Here is a 26,101-nt window from a genome sequence, read left to right on the forward strand (position 1 = left end):
AGAAACAATCAGCGGAGCATCCTGGAAACAGATGAATGAAGTTCTTGTTCCCTCTCTGGGCCTGGTTTTGATCACATGCACATACCAAGCTTGGGAGGAGGAGGGAAGCATCAGGTTCCGGAAAAAACCACTTGGTTCAGACCTAGCATTCAGTGGGAAGTAGCAATGTGCTTTGTCTTCTAAAGAAGGTGGAGAGAGTAGACTTTAAAATAAAAATGAAATCAACCAGCCTCTAGCCAATAAGCAAGCATTTTTAAAAGTTTCCAATAAGTAATACTTGTTGTTGTTTAGTCGTTTAGTCGTGTCCGACTCTTCGTGACCCCATGGACCAGAGCACGCCAGGCACTCCTGTCTTCCACTGCCTCCTGCAGTTTGGTCAAACTCATGCTGGTAGCTTCGAGAACACCGTCCAACCATCTTGTCCTCTGTCGTCCCCTTCTCCTTGTGCCCTCAATCTTTCCCAACATCAGGGTCTTTTCCAGGGAGTCTTCTCTTCTCATGAGGTGGCCAAAGTATTGGAGCCTCAGCTTCAGGATCTGTCCTTCCAGTGAGCACTCAGGGCTGATTTCCTTCAGAATGGAGAGGTTTGATCTTCTTGCAGTCCATGGGACTCTCAAGGGTCTCCTCCAGCACCATAATTCAAAAGCATCAATTCTTCGGCAATCAGCCTTCTTTATGGTCCAGCTCTCACTTCCATACATCACTACTGGGAAAACCATAGCTTTAACTATACGGACCTTTGTTGGCAAGGTGATGTCTCTACTAAGTAATACTAGTAAGACTTTATGTCCTGTCATGTCTGAGGCCACATTCCAAAATTATAATGGGGAAAAATTGGCACCCATCTGGCTTTTTGCAGTAGCGATGTTTATCTGGGCAAACATCCTCTGTTAGGTTGACTTCCTGCTTCACCACAGTTAACCTGCTTTTAATTTTTTAATATCTGTGTGAGTGCTAATCTATTCACCAGTCTTAATCCTCTCTCTTTATGACTTTTGATGTAACTGCATATTGATCACAGTGAAACTTATTTCTGAGTAAAATAAGCAGTGCTATTTTTCTAGAAAAAGAGATGCTGAAACTCACCTGGTTCTCTTATAATGGTGATGGAGCTCACCTGAGAGGTGCTGGCTTGGGAGAGCGCATCTTTGTTTGAGACTCTGCCCTGCCATGTAGGCCCAAAACCTTCCTGATTGCAGCACATGTGGAAAGCATTGAGGTGCTTCTCTGGCTTTTGTAAGTTGCCCACGACTCACTTCCTTAAAGCAGAATGCTCAGCACGCAAGCCTGGAACCATGCTGATTGTAATCAGTGCTGCCTGTGAGCAATGCAATGCAATACACAATTATAAAAACAATAAAGCTGTCACAATAAAAAAACAAGTGGTTATGCTTTGTGTGAAGCATCCCATAAACGTGTTTGTGTGTGTGTGTAAGAGAGAGAGAGAGAGAGAGAGAGTGAGAGAGAGAGAGAGAGAGAGAGAGAACACTATGCATTTCTATGTTCAGGTATAAAATGGGGCAGAGATTGACTTTTCTATAAGCTTCAGCATCGCCTTGCTATGGACAGATGCTTTTAAGCCTGGTATCTTACTTAATTATTTACTAAATTTGTATTGTCAACCTTTTCAGACCCAGGACCCTCTTTCTGCATTTCTTAACCTTTTACCATCTATTTGCATGGTGGTTGTGCTGCTATTACAGTCCCCCTTGGATCAGGTCATGCTCCCCACTTGTGGGTCCCAACCCACCAGCTGAAGACCAGTGCTCTAAGCCATTTCCTCCAGCTCAGCACCAACTCTGGAGGTGAGCCAGGCTGGAGGGGAATGGCTTGATGCAACTACATGTGGCAAGGTGAGGGGCATCGGAGGTTTCACTTCCTCTTCTCCCACGTGATCATTTTCATAAGAAATGTTCACTCCCTGCTTTATAGCGAAACAAGCAGATGTAGGGCCTTTGCTCCATTGCAGAGCCTCTGCTCTTGCATGCAGAAGGCCCCAGATTCAATTCCTGGCAACTCCAGGTAGGGTCGGGAGATAACTGTACTTGAAAGGGTTGGGAGAGCATGTCTTTAAGGAACAGGGTTTATTGTATACCTGGGTGTAGATGGAGGGAGTGCAGGGTTCGCATCTCAAGAAGGGCTTGTTCGCCACAGCAGTGCAGCATCACATTCCAAGACATCTCTATGCCTTTGTCTCAGCCTGCATTCAGCCAGCTCCCTAAGATGGTTCTGCCCTTCAGCCCTTGCAGGGAGTTTTGCCAGCTTCCTTTCCTGTTCCCAGAAGCAGCCCAAGCAACTCCTCCCCTTCTGTCTCCTATTCCAAGCCTTGTTTTAAAAGGGCACATTTTTTCCTGTGTGACATCACACCTTCCCCTCTCCTATCCTTGGCAACCCCTGTTTTGCACAGACCCAAGGTTCCTTTTTTAATGTGTAGATGTCTGGCCATTGTTTCATAATGCCTTGCATTCAGCCAGCCCCACCAGGCTAGTTTGAATAGGCTGAACCCAGGAATTTCTGTGTTTGATGCAGAATGGCAATCAAAAGCATGGTAACTTTTCCATTTAGTTAAAACAAGTGGGACCTGCAACAAAGTGTTGAAGTGTGTGGAGTGATCCTGTTCAGGGTGTCAGCCAGCCATCAATGCCTTCTTCCTGAATGGTCCGTTTCATTTTGCTTCTCCCCTGGTTTTCTGTTTCCACTGCCCGCCCCCTATGCAAAAAGTGATTTATGACAACAGAGTACACTTGGTCTTCATTTAGCTGTTTCCCTACCATCAGTAGGGTTTCCCCTCTTTTCTAAAAACAGTTCTATACTTCTGCAAAGCTTGGATCCACACTAGAATACTGTAGTTTTGCTATTTGTATACTGTATATGATATTTTTAAAAAATGCAATTTTACAGCATGGTCCAGTGTCTACTGAAAAAATCATTTTCAGGGGTTTTTCTCCCAGATAAGGGGGTTAGGACTGCAAGCTTACGTAATTTCTGTCATTTATATCTCTGGGTACTTTGATGTAACAGACAAACACACTGCTGAAAATGGGGGGGGGGGGATAGAAAAAAGTGGAAATTCCCAGCAAACTAGTATAATTTGCACAGGGTAACCTCTGAGCAATTCCCAAAGATAACTTGGGAAAGTCCCCACTGTGGTTACTTTGTGGCTTGGCATCTTAAGTAATTTGGAAGGCAGCCTGGATACTGCTGACCTTGGTTATGAGCTGTTGGCATAAACAGCTGTCTAAAAAAAAAATAAATTATGCAATTTTTGTCGGTATGTCCACACATCGAAAAGAACTGGAAAGTGAAAGCAAAGTCCTCTGCCACCCCCTTCTCATTTCATTCTTATGAAATGTTCCATTGATTTGTCAAATGGGACTTACCATCTTCCTCCTGACAGTGTGGGGTTGGACCTTAGTTTCTCATCTGTGACCCTCATCTCCCAGCCGTATATGGTGATGGGGAGCTAAAATGTGTCTGGTGGGTAGGAAGCAGGAGTTCACAATGATGATGCTCCAGTTCCAGTGGTATTGGGCAGGGGAAGGTACAGTTGGAATGGAGTGGCAGACCACTATCTTGGATGGAAGCCTAGATGTTTGGTCTCTGTTCTTTGCTTCAGCTGTCTCACTCCTCTAGAAGTTAGCTTACTGCTTGGGTATGCTGATGCCTCAAAGCTACATTTATCCACAACACTGGACTCAGGAGGGACTGTGTAGGCCTTGGTAATGGTAAAGGTAAAGGACCCCTGGACAGTTAAGTCCAGTCAAAGGGGACAATGGGGCTGCAGCGCTCGTCTCACCTTCAGGCCAAGGGAGCCAGTGTTTGTCCACAGACAGCTTTCCGGGTCATGTGGCCAGCATGACTAAACCACTTCTGGCACAATGGAACACTGTGGTGGAAATCAGAATGCATGGAAACACCATTTACCTTCCCACCGGAGCGGTATCTATTTATCTACTTGCACTGGCATGCTTTCGAACTGCTAGGTTGGCAGGAGCTGGGACAGAGCAATGGGAGCTCACTCTGTTGTGGGGATTCGAACCATCGATCTTCTGATCGACAAGCCCAAGAGGCTCAGTGGTTTAGACCACAACACCACCCACATCCCTTGGACTGGTGTCTTGGACTGGTGCCTGAACGCAGCAGTGTGGTGGATGAAGAAAAACCAGCTGAGCTTGAGCCCTGGCAAGACAAAGACACTCTGGGTAAGGAGTTCTCATGTCTGAGAAATTGGTCAATTGCTTACCCTGGATGGGGTTGCATTCCCCATAAAGGACCAGCTTCATAGTCTGGGGTTGCTGCTGGATACAGCCTTATCCTTGGAGGCCCAGGTGGCCTCAACAGTGAGAAGCACCTTCTACCATCTTTGACTGCTACAGCAGCTATGGCTAATCCTGGACCAGGTGAGCTTGGCCACGCATTGGCTATTTTCAAGATTGGCTTAGTGCAATGCACTCTCTGCAAGGCTTGTCTTGCACTTGATCCAGAAGCTTTAGTTAGCACGGAGTGCTGCAGCATGGTTGCTGACAGAAGTGGTAACCTGGTCAGCATTTAACACATCTGCTCAGAGACTTGCACTGATTGCTGATCTGCTACCAGGCCAAGTTCATGGTGCTACTGTTAGTTGTGAAACCAGTGTGGTGTAGTAGTTGGAGTCATAGAATTGTAGACCTGGAAGGGACTCCGAGGGTCATCCGGTTCCATCCCCTGCAATGTAGGAATCTCAACTAAAGCATCCAGGACAGATGACCATCCAACCTCTGCTTAAAAACTTACAAGGAAGGAACGTCACCAACCTCCCGAGGGAGTCCGTTCCACAGTCAAACAGCTCTTACTGCCAGAAGGTGTTTCCTGATGTTTAGTCAGAATCTGCTTTCTTGCAACTTGAAGCCATTGGTTCAAGTCCTACCCTCCAGAGCAGGAGAAAACAAGCTTGCTTCATCTTCACCCTTAAGATATTTGAAGATAGCTATCATATCTCCTCTCAGACGCTTCTTTTCCAGGGTAAACGTACCCAGCTCCTTCAACCATTCCTCATAAGGCTTGGTTTTCAGACCCTTGATCATCTTGGTCACCCTCCTCTTCACACATCCCAGCTTGTCAATATCCTGTGGTGCCCAGAACTGGGCACAATACTGGGCACAGTAACTGGGACATGGGTGGTGCTGTAGTCTAAACCACTGAGCCTCTTGGGCTTGCCGATCAGAAGGTTGGTGGTTCAAATCCCCGCAACAGGGTGAGCTCCTGTTGCTCTGTCCCAGCTCCTGCCAACCTAGCAGTTCGAAAGCATGCCAGTGCAAGTAGATAAATAGGTACCGCTGTGGTGGTAATGTAAAAGGTGTTTCTGCATGCTTTGGCTTCTGTCATGGTGTTCCATTGTGCCAGAAGTGATTTAGTCATGCTGGCCACATGACCTGGAAAGCTGTCTGTGGACAAACACCGGCTCCCTTGGCCTGAAAGCGAGATGAGCGCTGCACCCCATAGTCGCCTTTGACTGGACTTAACCATCCAGGGGTCCTTTACCATTACCCTTTTTTTAAAAAAAAAAATTCCAAGTGTGGTCTGACCAAAGTAGAATAGAGTCAGATTAGAATCTGAGAGTCCAGGGTTCAAATCTCCATGCACTGATGAAGCTGGGTGACCTTTGACCAGCCGCTGTTTCTCAGCTTCACCTCACACTCCAGCCGGCTTGTCTTAGGTTCTGGTGCAGAGCAGCATATCAACAGCAAGCGGCAACTGAAGGGGGCTTCCAGACTTTTGCTGCTGGGGGGGGGGTGAGATTCCACACCACATACTGGAAAATTCAGGTTACCCAGTTACAGTTGAGTAGGAGGTCATGTGCAACAAACCCACTTCCCCAAAAGATTGGTGTTTTTGCAATAAGGAGAACAAAGGGGGAAATGTACTGGAAAGTGTAGGAGATAAAATACTTGCTTTGAAACAGTGTCATCCAACGCTTTCCTGCAAACAAAGCAGAATGTGTGTTCCACAGATTGTCTGGAAAAGTCCTAAGTGAGAGGAACAAAGAATACCATGTATAGGAAGAGGAGCAATGGCTCCTTCTTAAAGTGTTGCTGTTTCAGGCTTATAAGCCGAATGAAGTTTCCATGGTTAGAGGATTCTGTGACCATGCACATATTTCAAACTGGGCAGAAGTCTTGGGAAATCCCCTCGCTCCCCCACCCCTCCAGCTGAGCAGGTTTTCAACAGAAAGGAGGAAACAGTTCTGCAACCGTTGGAACTTTTAAGGAAACACTGCATGAATAATCTGAGATTCTACAAACTTAACAGCACCCCTTGCATGATGGAGCCACTTACAGTTAGCGATAGTTTCAATTATAGGTAAAGGTAAAGGACCCCTGGATAGTTAAGTCCAAAAGCGACCATGGGGTTGCAGTGCTCATCTCACTTTCAGGCCGAGGGAGCCGGCGTTAGTCCACAGACAGCTTTCCGGGTCATGTGGCCTAAACCGCTTCTGGCGCAACAGGACACTGGGACAGAAGCCAGAGTGCACGGAAATGCTCTTTACCTTCGCACCACAGCAGTACCTATTTATCTACTTGCACTGGCGTGCTTTCCAACTGCTAGGTTGGCAGGAGCTGGGACAGAGCAACGGGAGCTCACCCTGTTACACAGATTTGAACCGCCAACCTTCTGATCAGCAAGCCTGAGAGGCTCGATGGTTTAGACCACAGCACCACCCATGTCCTCAAGTTTCAGTTATACACTGTGTAGGCAGAAGTGATTTACACTCTGCAATGCTGCACCTTGTTTGTCGCCCAGTGAAGATATACCCTAGACCAGTGGTTCCCAATTGGTAGTCTGCAGACCCCCACCCAGGGGATCCGTGGCACCATTCACATAACAAAATCTACCATAGAGGTATCAACATTTTCAAAATTGGGGGGCCCATGGCTTGGTTGCTGAAAAACAGGAGTTCCCCAGTACTTAGCTAATTGGAAACCACTGCCCCAGTTGGTATATGCCAATAGCAAGTTGATTCTCTGTGTGATTCTCCAAGTTTGGTGCATTTGTTGCCCAAACAGCTCCATCCACACACAAGGATGGGGGGTATCAATATTCCTGGGGCATCCCCAAGGTTAGGCTAACTAAAGTGCCAGTTCTCCAGGTCAAAATGATCTACAGTGGTGCCTCGCAAGACGAAATTAATTTGTTCCGCAAGTTTTTTCTTCTTGCGAGTTTTTCGTCTTGCGATGCACGGTTTCCCATAGGAATGCATTGAAAATCAATTAATGCGTTCCTAGGGAAACCGCCTTCAGACCAGGTCCGGGGACAGTCTGTCCCCCGACCTCTTCTGAAGGCTGGGGGGGGGGGACAAGGGCTTTTCTTCCCACCCCCAGCATTTTAAAAAACCCCGGGACAGCGGAGGACTTCTCCGCTGTCCGGGGCAATCCTAAAATGATGGTGGGCGGCATTTTAAAATCACCCGGGACAGCGGAGGACTTCTCCGCTGTCCGGGGCGATGTAAAAGCCCCTGGGAAGGCAGGCAGGGGGGACAAAGACTTTTGCCCCCCGCCCGCCTTCAGAAGAGGTCCTGGACCTCTTCTGAAAGCGGGTGGGGGGCGAAAGTCTTTGCCTCCCCGCCGCCCCTTGCTTCAAAAGAGGTCCGGGGACAGCGGGAAGCGCTTCCCACTGTCCCCCGACCTGGGGCTGCGGGAAGAAGATCGCTTCTTCCCCACTGTCCCCGGACCTTTTTTGAAGCAAGGGGCGGCGGGGAGATCGCTTCTCCCCACCGCCCCTTGCTTCAAAAGAGGTCCGGGACAGCGGGGAAGACCCGCTGTCCCTGGAGCTTGCGGGGCAAGCTTCGTTTTGCGAAGCAAGCCCATAGGGAAATTCGTCTTGCGAGGCAACTCGAAAACGAAAAAACCTTTCGTTTTGCGAGTTTTTCATCTCGCGAGGCGTTCGTCTTGCGGGGTACCACTGTAGTGGATATATATTGGATAAGGTGATCTCACAAGTAAAATGGTCCCAAGCTGTGACTAGATGTTCTCTGGCCTGCCCTTAGTGGATATTCCCTTGGTGGGTACCTGAGATAGGGCCTTGTCTGTGGTGGCACCACAGCTACGGAATCCCCTTCCCAGTGAGATCTGAGAAGTCTCAGGGCAGAGGTTACAGGAGTTTACAGTCTTCGAGAAAGGGGAAGATGGAGGCCCAGGGTAATAAAGGAAGAATGCATAGTGTTAGACTTCCTTAGCAAAAATGTCATAAACGTGACAAGCAGAACCATTGCCAAACTGGATTTCATAATTTCACAAAAGACTATTTCTAATGCGAGCATTAGATCTTGCTTTTTAGCACATTTCCTTTACCTGCTAAGCTCTTATCTGTGATGATGACAATACTGCTCCTTGGATGACGAATGTGAGTTAATTGCAAGAGTCATCTGCTTAGTTCTTGAGGGCCACAGTGTGAGCTCCAATGTTGCTTGTTTTCCTGTTTTAATAATAATAATAATAATAATAATAATAATAATAATAATAATAATATATTTATACCCCACCCATCTGGCTGGGTTTCCCCAGCCACTCTGTGTGGCTTCCAACAAAATATTAAAATACAATAGTCCAGATATTAAAAGCTTCCCTAAACAGGGCTGCCTTCAGATGTCTTCTAAAAGTCTGGTAGTTCCCCCCCCCCTTTGACATCTGGTGGGAGGGTGTTCCACAGGGTGGGTGCCACTACAGAGAAGGCCCTCTGCCTGGTTTCCTGTAACTTCTCTTCTCGCAGTGGGGGAATTGCCAGAAGGCCATCGATGCTGAACCTCAGTGTCCGGGCAGAACGATGGGGGTGGAGACGCTCCTTCAGGTATTCTGGACCGAGGCCATTTAGGGCTTTAAAGGTCAGCACCAACACTTTGAATTGTGCTCGGAAACATACTGGGAGCCAACGTAGGTCTTTCAAGACTGGTATTATGTGGTCTCAGCAGCTGCTCCCAGTCACCAGTCTAGCTGCTGCATTCTGGATCAATTGTATTTTCCAGGTCATCTTCAAAAGAAGCCCCACATAGAGTGCATTGCAGTAGTCCGAGCGGGAGATAACCAGAGCATGCACCACTCTGGCGAGACAGTCTGTGGGCAGGTAGGGTCTCAGCCTGCATACCAGATGGAGCTGGTAAACAGCTGCCCTGGACACAGATTTGACCTGTGCCTCCATGGACAGCTGTGAGTCCAAAATGACACCCAGGCTGCGCACCTGGTTCTTCAGGGGCACAGTTACCCCATTCAGGACCAGGGAGTCTTCCACACCTGCCCGCCTTCTGTCCCCCCAAAACAGTACTTCTGTCTTGTCAGAATTCAACCTCAATCTGTTAGCCACCATCCATCCTGCAACCGCCTCCAGACACTGTTTTACTTCTGATCATACAAATGGACTTCCTTAACTTGTGTCATGTTTTCAAGCAAATGTTCTGGAGTGAAAATGGTGCTGGGGAGGGGGCAAAATGGGTGTCATGAACACATCTGCCCCAAGTAGATAAACACAGCATGAGTCAGTAAGCAGTCTTCTCCCCCTCTCTCTGACACAGAATGGAATGTTGATAAGGAGTTGGCAGAGAATGGGAGGGTGAGAAGTCAGCTCATGCAAGAAGCACAGGCAGACTTAGAAAGCAGGCGAAATAGCATTTCCTCATTGGAATAGGAGGCAATTAATCATCTGAGCCCAAGGAGTCGTCGTATGGGAAAGGTATTAGACAGGAAACAAACCCAGAAACGTAAGGGTCATAGGTTCAGGATATTCTGCAGAACCAGAAAGCATTCTTCAGAAGGGTCAACTGATTCATAAGTCATGGATGTTCGGTTAGACGTCAGAGGCTAATTGTTTGTATTGCATTAAATCTTCGAGCTAATTATGACTTGCGTGCTGTGTTATCAAGACGGTAGCCTGGGCTCCTGACCTGGGCTTCAATTCCCCAATAATCCATACCCTCTGACATTTCTTCGATGAAAATGGAGACGTCCTATTCCATACTAATAATACCAATAATTTTATTATTTATACCCTGCCCATCTGATTGGGTTGCCCCAGCCACTCTGGGCTGCTTCCAACATATATAAAAACATAGTAAAGCATTAAACATTAAAAAAAACTTCCCAATGCAGGGCTCCCTTCAGATGTCTTCATAACTCCATACCACCCAACATTTCTCTGATGAAAATAGGGATGTCTTAAGGAAAAATGGGACATTCCAGGATCAAATCAGAAACTAGGATAGCTTCTGTAAATCCAGGACTGTCCCTGGAAAATAGGGACATGTGGAGCATCTGCTATTCTCCTTTGTCACTTGGTTACAAGGAAATCTTTTATAAAGGATGGTTCCATGATGAAAGACCAGTGTGAGGAAACTGTACCAGCTGAAGAGTCACATTCCTTCATGGGGGACTTTCTGAAGGCCACATGCCAGGTGGTGGGTGAGACCAGAGTCAAAAGTGGGTGGACTAGTGGACATGACTCTACTCTTCATAACAGTAGGCAGCTTTCTGGGTGCATGTCAGAGATTTCCACATACAAACATGAAAACACACACTCTCCATCCTCCACCCAGACAAGAACATGGCATTATCCAAGTCCAGAGACACATTTCAGCCGGGCAAAAGCACTTGAGAAGGGAGCAGAGGAAAGCTGGTGTGGGGAGTGGCCTGGGGAGAGTCTTGAGGGCCTGGTAGAGAGGATTGGAGGGCCATGTTCCCCACCCTTGATGCAAAAGGACTGCATCTATGCACAGAGAGATTGAGCTCTACAGTGGTTAAATAAGGGTTCAGGTTAAATTGGAAGTGTGTCTTCGTAAGCCAAATAGTAGTGGCTCAGGAGGATTTCCGAACGGAGACAAGTGGCATTATTTAGTCAAAGAATCAGGATGTGAACAGCAGGCAGGCAGGCAGGCAGGCAGACGTTCACTGCAGGGAATCAGTGCTTCTCCCCCACTTTGGCAAACAGCCTCCTGCAGCAGACTTCCAATTTCCTTTCTATCTATATCTGCAAATGATAATAGTGAAGGAGAGAGAAGAAAGCCATTTTAAAATCTGCTTGTACATTTGTTTGTGTGTGTGTGTGTACAGGAAATGTAAAAAAAAATTCTGTTGTGTGCAAGATTCTGCCTTTAACCCAGGAGCACAGTTGTCAGAAAAGTATATATCAATGAGGAGGAGGTTTGTGTTCCTCGCAATAGATTTTTGTATGTTTTGGTTGCCACCTTGTGGTAAAATGCCAGCATGACTTTCATTTCTTTTGAAAAAGTGTAAGGTTGGCCATCCCAGTCCAGCTAACCAAAGAAATGGGAATCAGGTTTCTTTTTTTTTTTTTGGGGGGGGGAGAATGCTTAAACATGTTGCATGTTTTAAAAGTTTGCATTAGAAGTTGCTTAGCCCCGTGGTTAGAGCTTACCCCAAGTTCCAATGAAGTAGCTGTTCTGGCAACAAGCGAGGTACCGGTAAGTGTAAAATAATTTGGGGATGGGGAGAACAAACAAGCTGGCATATATTTATTTTTAAAGTTCCCATAACAACTAGTAATGAGAACTTTGAAGAAACATTATAGTCAAGAAAGAGAACATATTTCAGCCTAGGGATAAAATTTGCTTGTGGGGAACTTTCGGAAGCTGCATGCCAGAGGTGGAGCAGATGCACAGGTGGACAGAGTAATTGATATAACTCTTAAACTCAATCAGTAGATCATGAGACTCTTAATCTCAGGGCTGTGGGTTTGAGTCCCACATTGAGTGAAGGATTCTAGCATCGCAGGGGGTTACACCATATTATTCTCATGGTCCCTTCCAACTTTATGATTCCATGATTCTCTGGTACAGTGAGCGATGAGCCCCTTTAGACTGGTGTTTTGTCGCAGATGCATTCTGAAACATGCTCCTGACACATGTGGTAGATTTATTCTGCTTTATTAGTTATTCTGTGCTTCCCTAGTACCACCACATTATTGCTGTCTGAAGCACTATAGTGCAATTATAGTGGGACAACCCCCCCCCAACTCCTTGATCACCTGTGGTATGCAAAGTTACAAGTTTGAGCAGGAAATTCCAGAATATGTCTGATGTGCTGGTTCTGGTGTACAAAGTCCTATACAGCTATACCCAAAAGATAATCTTAACCCCTATATTCTCAGTTGATCACCTTGTTCTCCAAGAAAGGGCATTCTTCAGACCCCCATCTTTTCAGGAGGTCCATCCCGCATGATGTCCAAATCAGGGCTTTAGAATGTGGCACCTACTTTTTAGTTACCGGTAGTTTTTCAAAAGATCTGCCCTTCTTTTCATAACTGCACATCTCACCTAATGTTTTAAAGATCTGGGTGTTCATATGTCTCAACCCCCTCCCACCCCCCACTCAAATTCCATGTCAGGGATCATGAGGAAAGAGACTGAAAGCAAGACTGCCAATAAAAAGGTAAAGGTAAAGGACCCCTGGACAGTTAAGTCCAATCAAAGGCGACTATGGGGTTGCAGCGCTCATCTCACTTTTAGGTCGAGGGAGCCAGTGTTTGTCCACAGACAGCTTTCTGGATCATGTGGCCAGCATGACTAAACCGCTTCTGGTGCAACGGGACACCGTGACTGAAGCCAGAGAGCATGGAAACGCTGTTTACTTTTCCACCGCAGTGGTACCTATTTATCTACTTGCACTGGCATGCTTTTGAACTGCTAGGTTGGCAGGAGCTGGGACAGAGCAACAGGAGCTCACTCCGTCATGGGGATTCAAACCACTGACCTTTTGATCAACAAGCCCAAGAGGCTCAGTGGTTTAGACCACAGTGCCACCTGTGTTCCTAAGACTACTAATAATGCTATCATACAAATATCTAGTGCAAGCACACTTGGAATTCTGTGTACCATTCTGCGTGCCTCACCTTAAAAAAGATTGCTGGAAAAGGATCAGAAAAGGGCAACCTGAACTATCAGGGTGATGAAGCAACTTCCCCTCTAAGGATATAGGTCTTTTGAGCTTAGAGATATGAAATAGTAAGTCGATGTATGATAGAGACGTAGTAGGGCATTGGTGTACAGAAAGTGGATAGAAGTTTTTCTTCTCTCATAATACTGGAACCCAGAGCCATCCAGCGAAACTGAATGTTGGGAGATTCTCTATAGACAAAAGGAGGTCTGTCTTCACATGCTGCACAGTTAAACCATGGAATTTGCTCCTACAACTTGATGGTCACCAACTTTGATGGCTGTTAAAAAGGATTAGACAAATTCATGGAGGATAAGGCTACCAGCAGCTACGCCTTCTCATGACAACTATGTGATACTTCCAGGACTACTTGCCTCTGGCTATCAGTTGCTGAGAATCACAAGTGAAAGAGAGGGCTGTTGCACTCAGGTATCTGGTTGGCTGAATCCTGAACTTGATGGGTCTTTGGTCTGATCCATCATGGCTATCCTTACTTTTTTATGTCCTCGCGACAAAGTGATTCCCCCCCTCACACTGTTGCTGCATTTTGTGTAGAATGAATGTTATGTTGTTGTCTTTGAAATATAATTTGAAGAGCACTCCTGCAGATGATGCGTGTGTTACTGGGTGCCTGGGCAAACTTTTGAGGATCAACGGAGAGCTGTTGTCGGCACTCCATCTAGCCACATGGTGTCACTGTAGTCACAAATTCTCTGATCCTGTTTTAAACCAGATTTATCTCTCATTTATGATGACACTGTATTAATAGGAACTTGAATGCAACATCTTCAGTTGGTCTTATCTCTCTTCATAACCATTTTAAGAATAAATTGGCCCCGTTTAAAGCAATGCTCAACGCATCTTTACTTTTGAAAACGGTTCAAGTGCTTGTCGAACCTCTGTTGCTGTTTTTAATTCATTGATCTTCCTTAACTGTTTTTTCAATCAGCAATTATTGTGGCGGCTCTTAAAGTGTTCAGAGTCTTGGAGCTGTTCAGAAGTTTCTTTTTACAGTTAGCGCTGCAAGATTTGTGCTAATCCAAGTTAATGCCACTTTGGAATGGTTAGGTGATGCATGTATCAATTTCATATTGGCTTAATGTGAAGATTGAAGATGAAATTAAATGGACTACCTCCAGTCATTGTATGTTGAGACTCAGGCTGGGGGAGCTTTTTCTAGCCTTTTCTAGGCAATCCTCCAGTGGACACATGGGTAGAGGAACTTCCATCACTGCTTACCATTGGCCATGCTGGCTGGGCTGATGGGAATTAGAGTGTCAGTGCAAATGGCAGCTGGCTTAGGATTTCACCACTGGCTTTTTGTTGCTCTGGTACAGCCTTCACCAGCCTGACACCCTCCAGAAGTTTATGGACTACCATGAGATGTAGCCAGCACTGTGGTCTAAACCACTGAGCCTCTTGGGCTTGTTGATCAGAAGGTCGGTGGTTTGAATCCCCGTGATGGAGTGAGCTCCCGTTGTTCTGTCCCAGCTCCTGCCAACCTAGCAGTTGGAAAGCCCACCAGTGCAAGTAGATAAATAGGTACCACTGTGGTGGGAAGGTAAACGGCGTTTCCGTGTGCTGTCGTTTCCGTCACGGTGTTCCATTGTGCCAGAAGCGGTTTGTCATGACCTGGAAAGCTGTCTGTGGACAAACGCCAGCTTCCTTGGCCTGAAAGCAAGATGAGCACCACGACCCCATAGTCGCCTTTGACTAGACTTAACCGTCCAGGGGTCCTATATGGAGAGTACCAGGTTAGTGAAACCTGTTTTAGAATCCCATGCACAAAACTCCACACCTTCTCGGCAGGTGAGCATCAGCTTACTTACAGCCATAATTCTCATGCAACCAACTTTGTGCAAGTCAGATTCCCTGTATGATTTATTACAGCATTACATTTGTGACTGTGAGATAGATATTTTATGTAAGTTTTAAAATTCATTTTAAATTATATAACAGGATCACTCTCTGAGCACCAGAATCTTTCTGCTTAGAAGCCATATTTTAGTCAAGATTTGTGGGATTTTTCTTCCCTTCTTTATCCAAGCTCTCAGTAGAACGGGAAAACCTCTGACACATTGCTGCGTTTGCTCTTACTGTTCTAAATTTATAATTGGTGGCACGTTTCCTTTTCTTAATGAAATCAATCACACCAAATAGAGCTGCTATGTTTGAAAGAAAGAAAAAAGCATCTGAGAACAGCATTTCCTAAGCTGATATGTTTTTTGACTGTGGCTATTATTATAATATTAATTACTATTATTAATCACTTTCCATGAGGCATCCTGAAGTGATTAATGTCTGGATGGCCCAGTTGGCTAAAGTGTGGTCCTGGTAACAATCCCTGTATGGGACAGCTGCATATTCCTGCTTTGCAGGGGGTTGGACTAGATGACCCTCAGGGTCCCTTCCAACCCTACGATTCTATGATATTGATTTTATGATTTGCAATATAGTAAAAATATATATAAAACAGACAAGGTGGTTTTCTATACTATTTTCCTTACTTCTTCTTCAACTACTCAATTCCATTCCCCATAGTTTCCATAGCCACCAAGCACATTCAGTATTTGACTGGACTATTTGTGGGGGCTGGGGGAGGGACTTAGGTTTTCTTATAGTTTTTTTTAAAAAAAACTTTTTTTGCTGTGATATTATCCTGAGCCTGCTGATCCCTCCCTCTGATGTATAGCTGCTGGCGCTTTGGCTAGCTATGCAACAGCACTCAAAGGATTGAGTTGAAATTAGAATATATTATGATGGTTCTGTTACCAAATTCATAATGTGGTGAATTCATCATATAAATGTATATTATAGCTGAGGAATTCTCTGTATAACATAGGAAGCCTGTAGTACACAATCATATCTCTGCATTAGGGCCACTTTATTCCTTTGAGAAACAAGACTGTTTGGAGAAAACAGGACTCATTGAGTCTTTTGTCAGATTTTCATTGTACTTTTCAAAAATTACATTTCCTTGCTCTGTGATTTACAATACTAACATCCTCTGTATTGACATAAAATATTGACTAAGGTTGGCAATGCACATATTGTTCCAGAGTTTGAGATGAAGTATTTTGTATCCCACTTTCAATGTCTTCGCCTCCAGCTTTATGGATTGTAATTAATTTGAGCTTTGGACAGTGGCAGAGGAAGAGGAGTGCGTGGGAAGCGTACCGCCCCTGGCAGCTTGATCCTGGTGGGGTGCCATTGCAGCTCCCCCCCACCTGTTCTGGGTGCCACGCCTCCAGGCGGCGTGCCACACCCCTATGGGTGGAGCACCACACCCCCAGGGCATGTGCCAGCCCCACCCCTTCCTGCTCTCCGCCCCCTAGTGCCGGAACATGACGCTCCACCTCTGGCTTTGCATAGTATGGATATGTACAGTGGTACTTTGGGTTACATACACTTCAGGTTACAGACTCTGCTAACCCAGAAATAGTACCTTGGGTTAAGAACTTTGCTTCAGGATGAGAACAGAAATCGCGCAGCAGCGGCATGGCAGCAGCAGGAGGCCCCATTAGCTAAAGTGATGATTCAGGTTAAGAACAATTTCAGGTTAAGAACAGACCTCCAGAACGAATTAAGTTCTTAACCCGAGGTACCACTGTACTTCATACATACATACACAATTTTATTTGTATGATGACTTTCCACAGTTTGAACCATGCTCAAGGTGGCTTACAACATGAAAGAAATACATAACTACAACATAGCAAAGAGAGCCATAAACAATAAATAAAACATTAAAAAATTACATAATCAAACTGAATCATTTCCACATAAATCACAAGATTTTTTTTTAAAAAGCAGCAACAACCACGTCCCTCAACAAAACCCTCCAAATAACACCCCAGCCCAATATTACTTTCAGCAGCTTCAGCTTTTGCAGCTGGAGTCAGTCCCGGCCAGGTGGGAAAAGGTCTTCAAGGCAGGGAGCAGGTCTTTCAGAACTCACAGCCAAGAGGGCCTGCACCATTGCTGCATTAGCCCTTGTAGATCCACTTTAGCTCTGGAAGTGCTACAACGTATTAGAGGTATAAAAAAGATATTATGGCACTATAAAGCACCTCTGATTTATGACCAGTGGATGTAGCTTTGTCTTATTACTTTGGACTTGTCTCTTGCCATTGTTTCTTGGAAGTCTAGCAAAATTTATGGGAGGAAGTCCCCCTCGCTTTCATAATTTCTGTGCCCCTTTCACGTTTTTGTGCTTGCGTTTTAAATCCGTTAGTTCCTTATTCTGTCAAAGGTGCAGTTTTCGTTTGCAGCTACAACATTTCATCTGACATGGGTCAGCTCCAGCGATGTGCATCGACCCTCCCGTTTCAGGTGTATGTGCAGCTCGCTTGCATCTGAAGTGAAGCAGCAATGTGGCTAAGAGAGGGAAGGTGCCAGGATGCGGTTGCTTGGATGCTCTGAAGGGGCAAAGCCTAGTTAATCCTGAGGGAGATATGGACTAACTCATAAATAATGACAAGGCCCACAGCTCTATTTCTGGAATACCGGGAGGCTGAATTGCCCAATTTGCAAAAGGGGCTAGTGGAGCAGGATCCTTCTTGCTCTCTGGAATGTATCAAAGGCTCAACTCCAATGGTAAATAAGGCCCCCTTCCAAGCTCAATTTATTATGATTGTAGCGGTCTCGGTCCTTGGATTTAGGCACTGGCAGTGGTCCCAGCTGTAATGCCAATGGAGGTACAGTGGTACCTCAGGTTACATACGCTTCAGCTTACATAAGCTTCAGGTTACAGACTCCGCTAACCCAGAAATAGTACCTCAGCTTAAGAACTTTGCTTCAGGATGAGAACAGAAATCGTGCTCTGGCGGCGCGGCGGCAGCAGGAGGCCCCATTAGCTAAAGTGGTGCTTCAGGTCAAGAAGAGTTTCAGGTTAAGAACGGACCTCTGGAACGAATTAAGTACTTAGCCTGAGGTACCACTGTGGACGTATGATTTGCTGTTGCAGTATTGCACCAGTGTGAGGCATAGGAGCCAACTCCTAGGGGCAAGGGGGTTTCGGCCTCCACAATAAAATATTTGACAGCCCCCCACAAAGTTGATGGGCATTGCCATTCAAATGGTGTGCGTGCACTGGGTCACACAATCAGTTAAGTGGGGTGGGGCTTACCTGCCCCCCAAATATTTTATTCAAGTTGGTACCCCTGATGTGAGGAGACGCAAGTTTGGATTTTTTTTTAAAAAACTGGTGAATATATCCACTTCAGAGGGTTGATATTTTGGGGACGTGGTCAAAGAGCACAGTGCAAAATGCTTAACCTTCCTCCTGCTTGTCGATCCGCACATCCCATGACTGTTTGCAACAGTACAAAATCCTAGTTCTGCCAACAGGAGGCTCCTCCTTTATTCAGCGCTCATCCTCATTTGCACAAAGGTGAGAAGGTGGTCTTTATGTTTGGCCTTTATTGAGCATTCATTCTGGTTTGTTTACAGGGAAGTTATATGGCAGTGAGCATTCATCTTGCATTCATCCTAATTGCTTGCAGGATGTTTACACATCTTCCCATGAATCATTTGCTCACCCCACACGTTTCAGTCCATTTTCCTTTCACTTTCCTAATTCCAAAAGTTTTTTTGCTTTTGTTAAAAAAATCGCTTTTTTAACAAAACACAGCAACAAAGCACAATAATCCGCTTTAATTGTGCAAAACCTAAAGTTCTGATATGTCGCTTCTATAACTTTTCTACAGACATTCATCTATTATTTCTGCATGGTTTTTTACTGTTCTCTTTCATGCCTCCTCGCAAATATTTGCCCCTTTTTCATTATCTCCCTTCCCAGTATTTGCTGGACTTTACTGGCTGTTGTTTGTTCAGCTGCTCTTGCTCAGAACCATTTCTCATTTCTCTTTGTATTTAATGTCAACATTTGTGACACTTCTTTGTACATTGCTATGACTCATGCTTCATTTGGCTTCTCGTTCATCTGCAAATGACTGCAGGATCTGTCCCTGCAGAGTTTTGCTAGGTTTGGGAAGAGAACACATGGTCATCTAATGAATGTATGCTGTCTTATTTTAACTGGTAAGCACAAGGAAGCAAATTTGTTCAGTGCATTATGCAGTACCGTTCTCTGGTTCAGGCTAATTTTGCTTCATTGGATGGAGAATGCTGTTTGATCAGTGTCATGGGAAACTGCCTTATCCGGAGTCAGATCACCATATTACTGTCTACACTGATTGGCAGCAGATCTCTGGGATTTCAGACATCCAGGGAATGCTGTTGCCAGGGAATGAATCTAGGATCTTCTGCATTCAAAGCCGATGCTCCACTACTGAGCTCCCTTTAATAAGTAGAGAGAAAGCAAACAGCAAGTTATGCACTTACTCTGAGCCTGATGCCTGGCACAGTCTCTGCAAATATTAATATTGTGCAGTTTGAAGTGACTGGATGCATGAAAACTGAGTCCTTTTTGGAAATAAAACATTGTCAAGGCCCATAATTTTAATTAAAACTTTACTTGCATGATTTTCTTCAGAAACAGAACAAAAACATCAAATGATACATTCAGACAGTTCCATAAGACATATGCCAGTCCAAGGAATACACTCAGTATCTTACAAAATATGAAATAATCCAAATAGATCTATAAGCAAAGGCCTCTCTCCTTACAGTATCCATTTTGCTTGGAGCTGTTTTCCTGGAGAGCTTCATTTACATCCTCACTCTCAAAGAGCCTGGGAACAAAGTCTAAAGGCAACTCCCTTCAAAATGGCAATTTGCAATTTAATAGCCTCCCATGTGATCTAAGGTTAAACACTCACGTTAGCTAGTAGAAAACAACAAAAGTTAATTATCAACCTATTTAGGAGCTCAGAGACAATTCTTGCTTTTAATTTATCTCCAGTGGACTCTTCCCATGTTAAACCTTTTCACCAATACACAGTTATTCCCATTTCAGAGTGAATTGAACCAATTATACTTAACAGATCATGTGCAATGCAAAAAGGGTCAATGTGAACAAATTTCAGCACTTTTTAACTTGCTCCACCTGTGGAAATTTGGTTTAGCTTGATTTGGAATTTGGCACATTCTTAGACTTCATTAAAGTGATTGTGCATGCCAAATGATTAGCTTGACAGATATAATTTTAAATAATAGAATTTCAAAGCTTATACTGATGGGACGTTGCCCCCACAACTAAAGGGGCCTCATCTTTGTGACCCTTTACCTTCCAGCTGCTAGAAGGTGGTTTGGTTTGCTGTTAGCATTTAATGAGATAATATTGATATATATAAAATTTTGCTGACTCTTAAGCAAGTTGAAAAGAATAGTATACAGGGAGACTGAAATGCCACACCACTGCATTATACATACACCAATTTCTAGCATCTCACAAGTATCCATTAATTATTTTACATAAGGGTTAAACCAGTTCTCTGTTTTAATCTAACAAAGGGCATTGCAGCAGAATGACATGCACAACATTAGCAGATGTGCTGGTAAATGAAGTCTGGACGGTGTGGTTGATGATCTAGTGATAACGTTACAGCATGGGTGACTAAAGGACAGAGCTTGTGTAGGTTTGCTATATTGTTTCTGATGGGCTACCTACTGGTGACACCGCTTCCAGGTAGCATTCCAATGGCATCTATGGGCCATGAGAAACTCATAGCACAATCCAAACCCAAAATCCAGTGGGATGAGAGAGTTTGGATTCATCAGATCCTGGGCTTTCCTGGCTGAGCTGGGGCTAGCATAAGTCCCTCACTCTGGCTCAGCGGACTCATCCAAGGCTCACCCAGCATAATTTAAATTGGTATAATTTACACCAGTGAAAATCCTCCAAAAGGGGCATTGCAGGGGTAGGACAGTGCAAAGAAAGACTTACACCTATTCCAACCCCCCTTTACATTGATCACATGCCCTAGCAACCCAAAAGAAAAAGGCTGGCCAAAGGGCGATCAAAGTTCCTCCAAGTTTCTCCTGAATTGAGTTTGGAACAGGGGTAATTTATGCTAGGATAAGTCCCAAGCTTTCTATAGTTAGGATTGCTCTGACAACCAGGTGTACATTGTTATTGGTTTGCCAATAGTTTTCCTTTTTAGATTAGGGGATGGGGAACTTGTGGCTGGACTCAGGTTCCTCAGGTTCTAAACCCGTGTCCTCATGGGATGCATTAGGATTCCTTGCTACAGGTGCTGATTTTTAGGTGTACTTCTGCCTGGGTGAATGAGGGACAATGGTACGAATTAATCCTGCAGATGCAACCTGCGATTTCTCCACCCCTCCTCCTGTGCCCTGGGGCTCACCTCCAAAAACATCCCTTGCTGTCGTTCTCCTCATAGCAGCCGCCAAGGCTTTGAGACATCAGCACATTCAGTTCTGATTTTACTAATGCTTCATACACCATTAACCTGCAATGTCTGTGCAGTGGTCTGTTCAGAGACTTCATTTTGATAAACCTTGCTAATTGTACATTTTGCCAAGCAAGCTGTACAAAGCTGAAAACTGACTAAAAGTTTTGCTTCTTGTGCAGAATAAAAAAGAAGGAAACAAACTGGAGTCCTAATGTAAGATTTTTGTCATCTCATCTAGGCCAATGCCAAATCACTGCTGGTTCAAGCTCTGTTAAGAAGCAGAGACCATCTTTTAGTATTTCATCTCTATTAAAAAGGGGTTGCTAGAGTAATGTTATTCCCATAGTTTACTCTCAGGGTCAAACTAGAGATTATACAAGGGCATATGAAACATTACCCTGACACCTTCTTTTAAACAGAATCCATCAGTTCTTGAGTTTCATTGGGGATTTGAGAAGCACAGTGATATGATTATTTAACTGCTTTCATGTCCACCCCACCCCCACTCCAAATCACACCTCAGACAGCTTTTCCTCTTGCGATCACCTGTTCGGAAGAGGTTTCTGTTGTTTCAGAAAGGTTGTATGTGTCAGGAGTGGGTCAGCAATAGATCACACAGAGTAAGTGAAGTTAACTCTTTATTAGAAGAAACAAGGCTTCTCAGTAGTGCTAGGCCTAACTGAGCCAGTAATTCTTCCCAGTAGATCTTGCCCCTATGAGGCAGTTGTGAGGATTGAAGGTCCCTGCTTTCCTACAGCAGCCTAAATCTCCTCCTCCCCTGGGTCCTTCCCAAGCAATCTGAGACTCTGCCGGCATGACTGACTCTATTCCTCCCTCTTCATACCTCTTCTGGTTCTGAGAGACCGGGGGGGGGGGAGTGAAACTTGTCACAGCAGGAGGGGGAGACACTCTAGCTTCTTCACTGACCTGACTTATCTCTTCCTCTTGGTCTCCCTCTCCTGCTTCTGCTTCTGGGCTTCTCTCTGTCACAGACCCCCCCCCCCGCTCACTAAACCCTGTTACCTCTTCAGCTTCCAATGCCTCCTCCCAATCTTCTCTGTCTTCTCCTTCTGACCACTCACTGTTGTCCCACCACCAATCCCCAGGTTTTGAGCCTTCGTCCTTTAGGGGTTCCCCAGGTGGTACCTTCCACCACTCCTCTGTGCCCAACCAGCCCATGACAATAGGACAATGTTGCATGCATTGGCATTATGGAACTGACACACACCTACCCATTAAAAAGTCATGTTGACCCAGATCTTAAGGAGCCAGTGTTAAGTAGCCATCCAAATTAGCCCTAAGTGTGCTAAGAATATATACACTGAATCCTGGCTCCATTCTATTCTGGAAATTGCATTGGTTGCTGTTGCTGCTGTGGTTCAGATATCAATCCAATTGGGCACTCATGAGTCCTCACCATAGTATGCATCTTTTTTGAGCTGTTTCCTAAAATCTGCCTGACAGCAGTAGATGTCACTGTAGTCAACAAGAAACATGCAAGAGAAGAAAACAGAGCAGTGTGGTTAAAAACAAAGGGGATTTTCAGCTAGCTAGGTTAGGTCCATCAATTTCAATGGGCTTGTTCTGAGTAAAACTTAGCTGAGCACCACACCAACAATTTAACATGATTGCCCAGGGACCCGTGGAATTTTTTTCTTTCTCCACACCAGTCACCCTCAGATAGAAGGAGTTGTCTCTTGAGGATTCAGAATCTGTCACTGCAGGCAAGATGCCTTTGAAATATATTGACAATTTGTGGAAAGGTGGCATTTAGGGAAGAAGGATCATGTTACTAATGCACATGTCTTGTTGTTGTATGGTTTAGGTGTCTAGTCATTTCCCCGCCTCCACACACATTTCCCATGTGAAACAAGGCAAATCCGAGTCTCTAATTTGGTTTCCAACTCTGTTTTTTTTTAATAAAAAAAATATTGATTTATTTAATAACTGCAAGAAAGTAATAAAGTGGAACATCATCTAACAAATAACTTTTGCTGAAATCATCTCATCTCATATAATTATCAAAATGAACTGGGCTGAATTTTCCCCTAAACAATCCAAATATGCTTGTTAAAATTAGATTTAAAACCTTCAGCCTGTTGAAAATGGTATTAATGATTAGAAATAAGACTCACTACATCAGTGGTGAAACATGCTGGACTGCCTCCATTTCCATGCATTAGAAGTCCTCAGATCAGGGCAGGAGGGTTTTCAGAGGCCATGAGGAATGTATATGTTTGTTAGTTTTGTGCTGCAAATATTGTCTGTTCTACAATACTGACATTGTTATCTGCATTGTTTAGGGCTGCATATAGTTTTATGATTAGAGGCTGCTTTCCTTAATTTAATGCATATAGGCACAATCCCACAAAGCAACAAATCCTCGACTAAAGTGTATTATGCCTCAAAAGAAAATAAGTGACATTTATACCGATGCTTGGGAAAGAGAGGGCCTAGAGTTTATAATACAGAGGGGTGAGTCAGAACGCAGACAACAAGCATTCCTATTAGGGTCAGTGCATCTCAGAGACAAATGTCCTCCAGCACTTAGCTCCAGCTTCCAGTGTTGATGGCCTGGAGTAGGAAGGGGGGAAGTTCCATGACCCACTTCAAGACGAGTGCATTTGGATTCAATCTGCGGTGGCTTTTATCATGTTTGCAGGAGCATGACAACCCCTTGGCTCACAAGGTCACTTTAGGGTGAACACAAATCATATCACTGGGGAACTTATCCCAGTGCTACCAACTCTGAATGGCAGCAGATTTCCAGGTGTGTCTCAAACAGGACTTATCCATCACCTGATCCTGGCAGAACGACAGAGAGGAGAAAGAGGATCCCGGTGAAGGGTGTAGCTGAGACTGGGACACACCGGGGAAACTGGGGATGGAGAAGGAAGTACCTAAAGGGTGATGGAGGATGGCAAAGGGGTGGAAGTCAATACACAGGAATCAAAGCAGCAGAACCCATCACCAGAGTGGCCCCTGTCCCCTCGAATATGGTGGGCTCTGGGGTGTAGGGAGCAGAGAGAGGGCTGCTCTAGGAGGTTGAGGAAGGCAAGAGCCCACAGCCTAGCTGGCCAGGTGAGGCTCGCTAGCTCTGGGAGAAGCTGTGTGATTCCTCAGTTGCAGCAGGCTTGGAACAGGTGAGGGTCACATGCCTTGTCAAGCCTTGATGCTGCAATCAGCATGGGAGTTGCAGTCCAGCAACATCTGGAGGTCATCAGGTTGGGCATGGTTGCACTACAGGGGGTTGGGCTAGATGACCCTTGGGGTCCCTTCCAACTCTATGATTCTATAGGAAACCACTGCCATAGGCGGCACATGGGGAAGGCGGGCCAACGAGGTGGCAAAAAGATTCAGGCAGCTGCTCATTCAGCTTTGAATATGGGCAACTGGTTGATCATCTGCTTTGTGGCTGAAGGGTGCCAGTATCCATTTCTGCGCCACTTAACACGATGGAGTCTTATTTCAAATGACAGACTGCAAGGAGGTCTTTAAAGTCGAAACTCCGGTTGCAGCGCTCATTATATTCTGCTTTTGTTCCTCTCTAGATTGCATGCTTAGATGACAGAGGGAATAGGAGCTATGGACACGCGAGGTACATGCGAAGTTCGGCAGACTCAGCTGGCTTCCTTCTGTAACCTTCCCTAATAGGAACATAAAAGAATCGTTGGCATGTCTGGCAGAGAGAGAGAGAGAGAGAGTGCGCTAAAAAAGCATCCCCCAAAGCTGAAATGGTTTTCATTCTTTTTCAAATTACTTCTGACATTAAACTTTGCCCTTGTTCAAGCTCAGGCTAACAACACATCCATCTTCCTGAAGTCTAATAGTATAGTTTGGAAGGAATTCTGTAGTTCAAAAACACACACACACCAAGGATCACAATTTAGATATGGTAAAGCTGTTGTGAGTATACACACACACACACACACACACACACACACACACACACACATTTATGGAGCCCTTCATTCTAAGAATAAGACAGTGGTCCTGATCCAAGGCTGACTCATGTGGCAGTTGGGTCCATGGTAGCTTGCAGAGCATCCCTTGTTCAAAGCCAGACAGACTACTGCAATTATTAGGATTTAGCTTTTGGACTGCCACTGAAACTGCAAGTTGCTCTGTGTGTGTGTGTGTGTGTGTGTGTGTGTGTGTGTGTGTTTGTAGTGGCATGCAAAAAAGCTTAAGTTTCCAAGTGACAGCAACTGCACTCAAACAGCAGGGAGCCAGAAGGTGCAGACTTTCAAGTAATTATCTATACACCGCTATAAGCCCAGTGCCCATGAGTTTGGCCTTGAAGCCATTACGGATGAAAAGCCATCAAACAAGCTGCAGTAAGTAACCTTTACAATACACTGTCCAAAGTCAGAGTGCAATAAGCTTTACTTAGGCAGACATGATTATGAATGCCACTGGAATCAGACTATTGAGATTAAACGGCCTTGAAACCTCAATTAGTCCCTTTGGATTGATGACATCTAGGTGGGGAGAGAGGTGAAGAGGAACAGTTTTCATATCGTTTAGTCTGATTTTTATAAATAGTTATTTCCCCTTTTAATTTATGCACAACCTTTTTTCAAAGACTGAGGGGGGGGGTAATAATAATGGTCTAGTATAGGTATAACTGGATGCACTTGTCTCTTTTAAACAAAAGCTTCCTCCTGTAAAATTAACTTTTAAAATATGGTAATTCATTTTTTCAAACTGTTTAACTTGTCACCTTACGAAGACTACAATCTTAACCATGTCTACTCAGAAGTAATTTTATTTGTGCTTGAGTGGGGGTATGTTTGCAGTCTACATTCTTAAACAAAAAGCATAATTTCTTTGGGGAAGAACTGGTCTGTGGCCTTATAGTCACATTAT

The 26,101-nt window shown here is 44.8% G+C and overlaps 1 long non-coding RNA gene across 1 annotated transcript in view; it reads left to right on the forward strand.

Moving 5' to 3' along the window:
• Positions 1 to 26,101, forward strand: part of LOC310713451 — a 32,556-nt gene that overhangs the window by 697 nt on the left and 5,758 nt on the right. The gene's annotated exons all lie outside the window — the stretch shown is intronic.

This window comes from Podarcis liolepis, assembly GCF_965112155.1.
Source record: "Podarcis liolepis genome assembly, chromosome: 8".
NCBI lineage: Eukaryota > Metazoa > Chordata > Lepidosauria > Squamata > Lacertidae > Podarcis > Podarcis liolepis.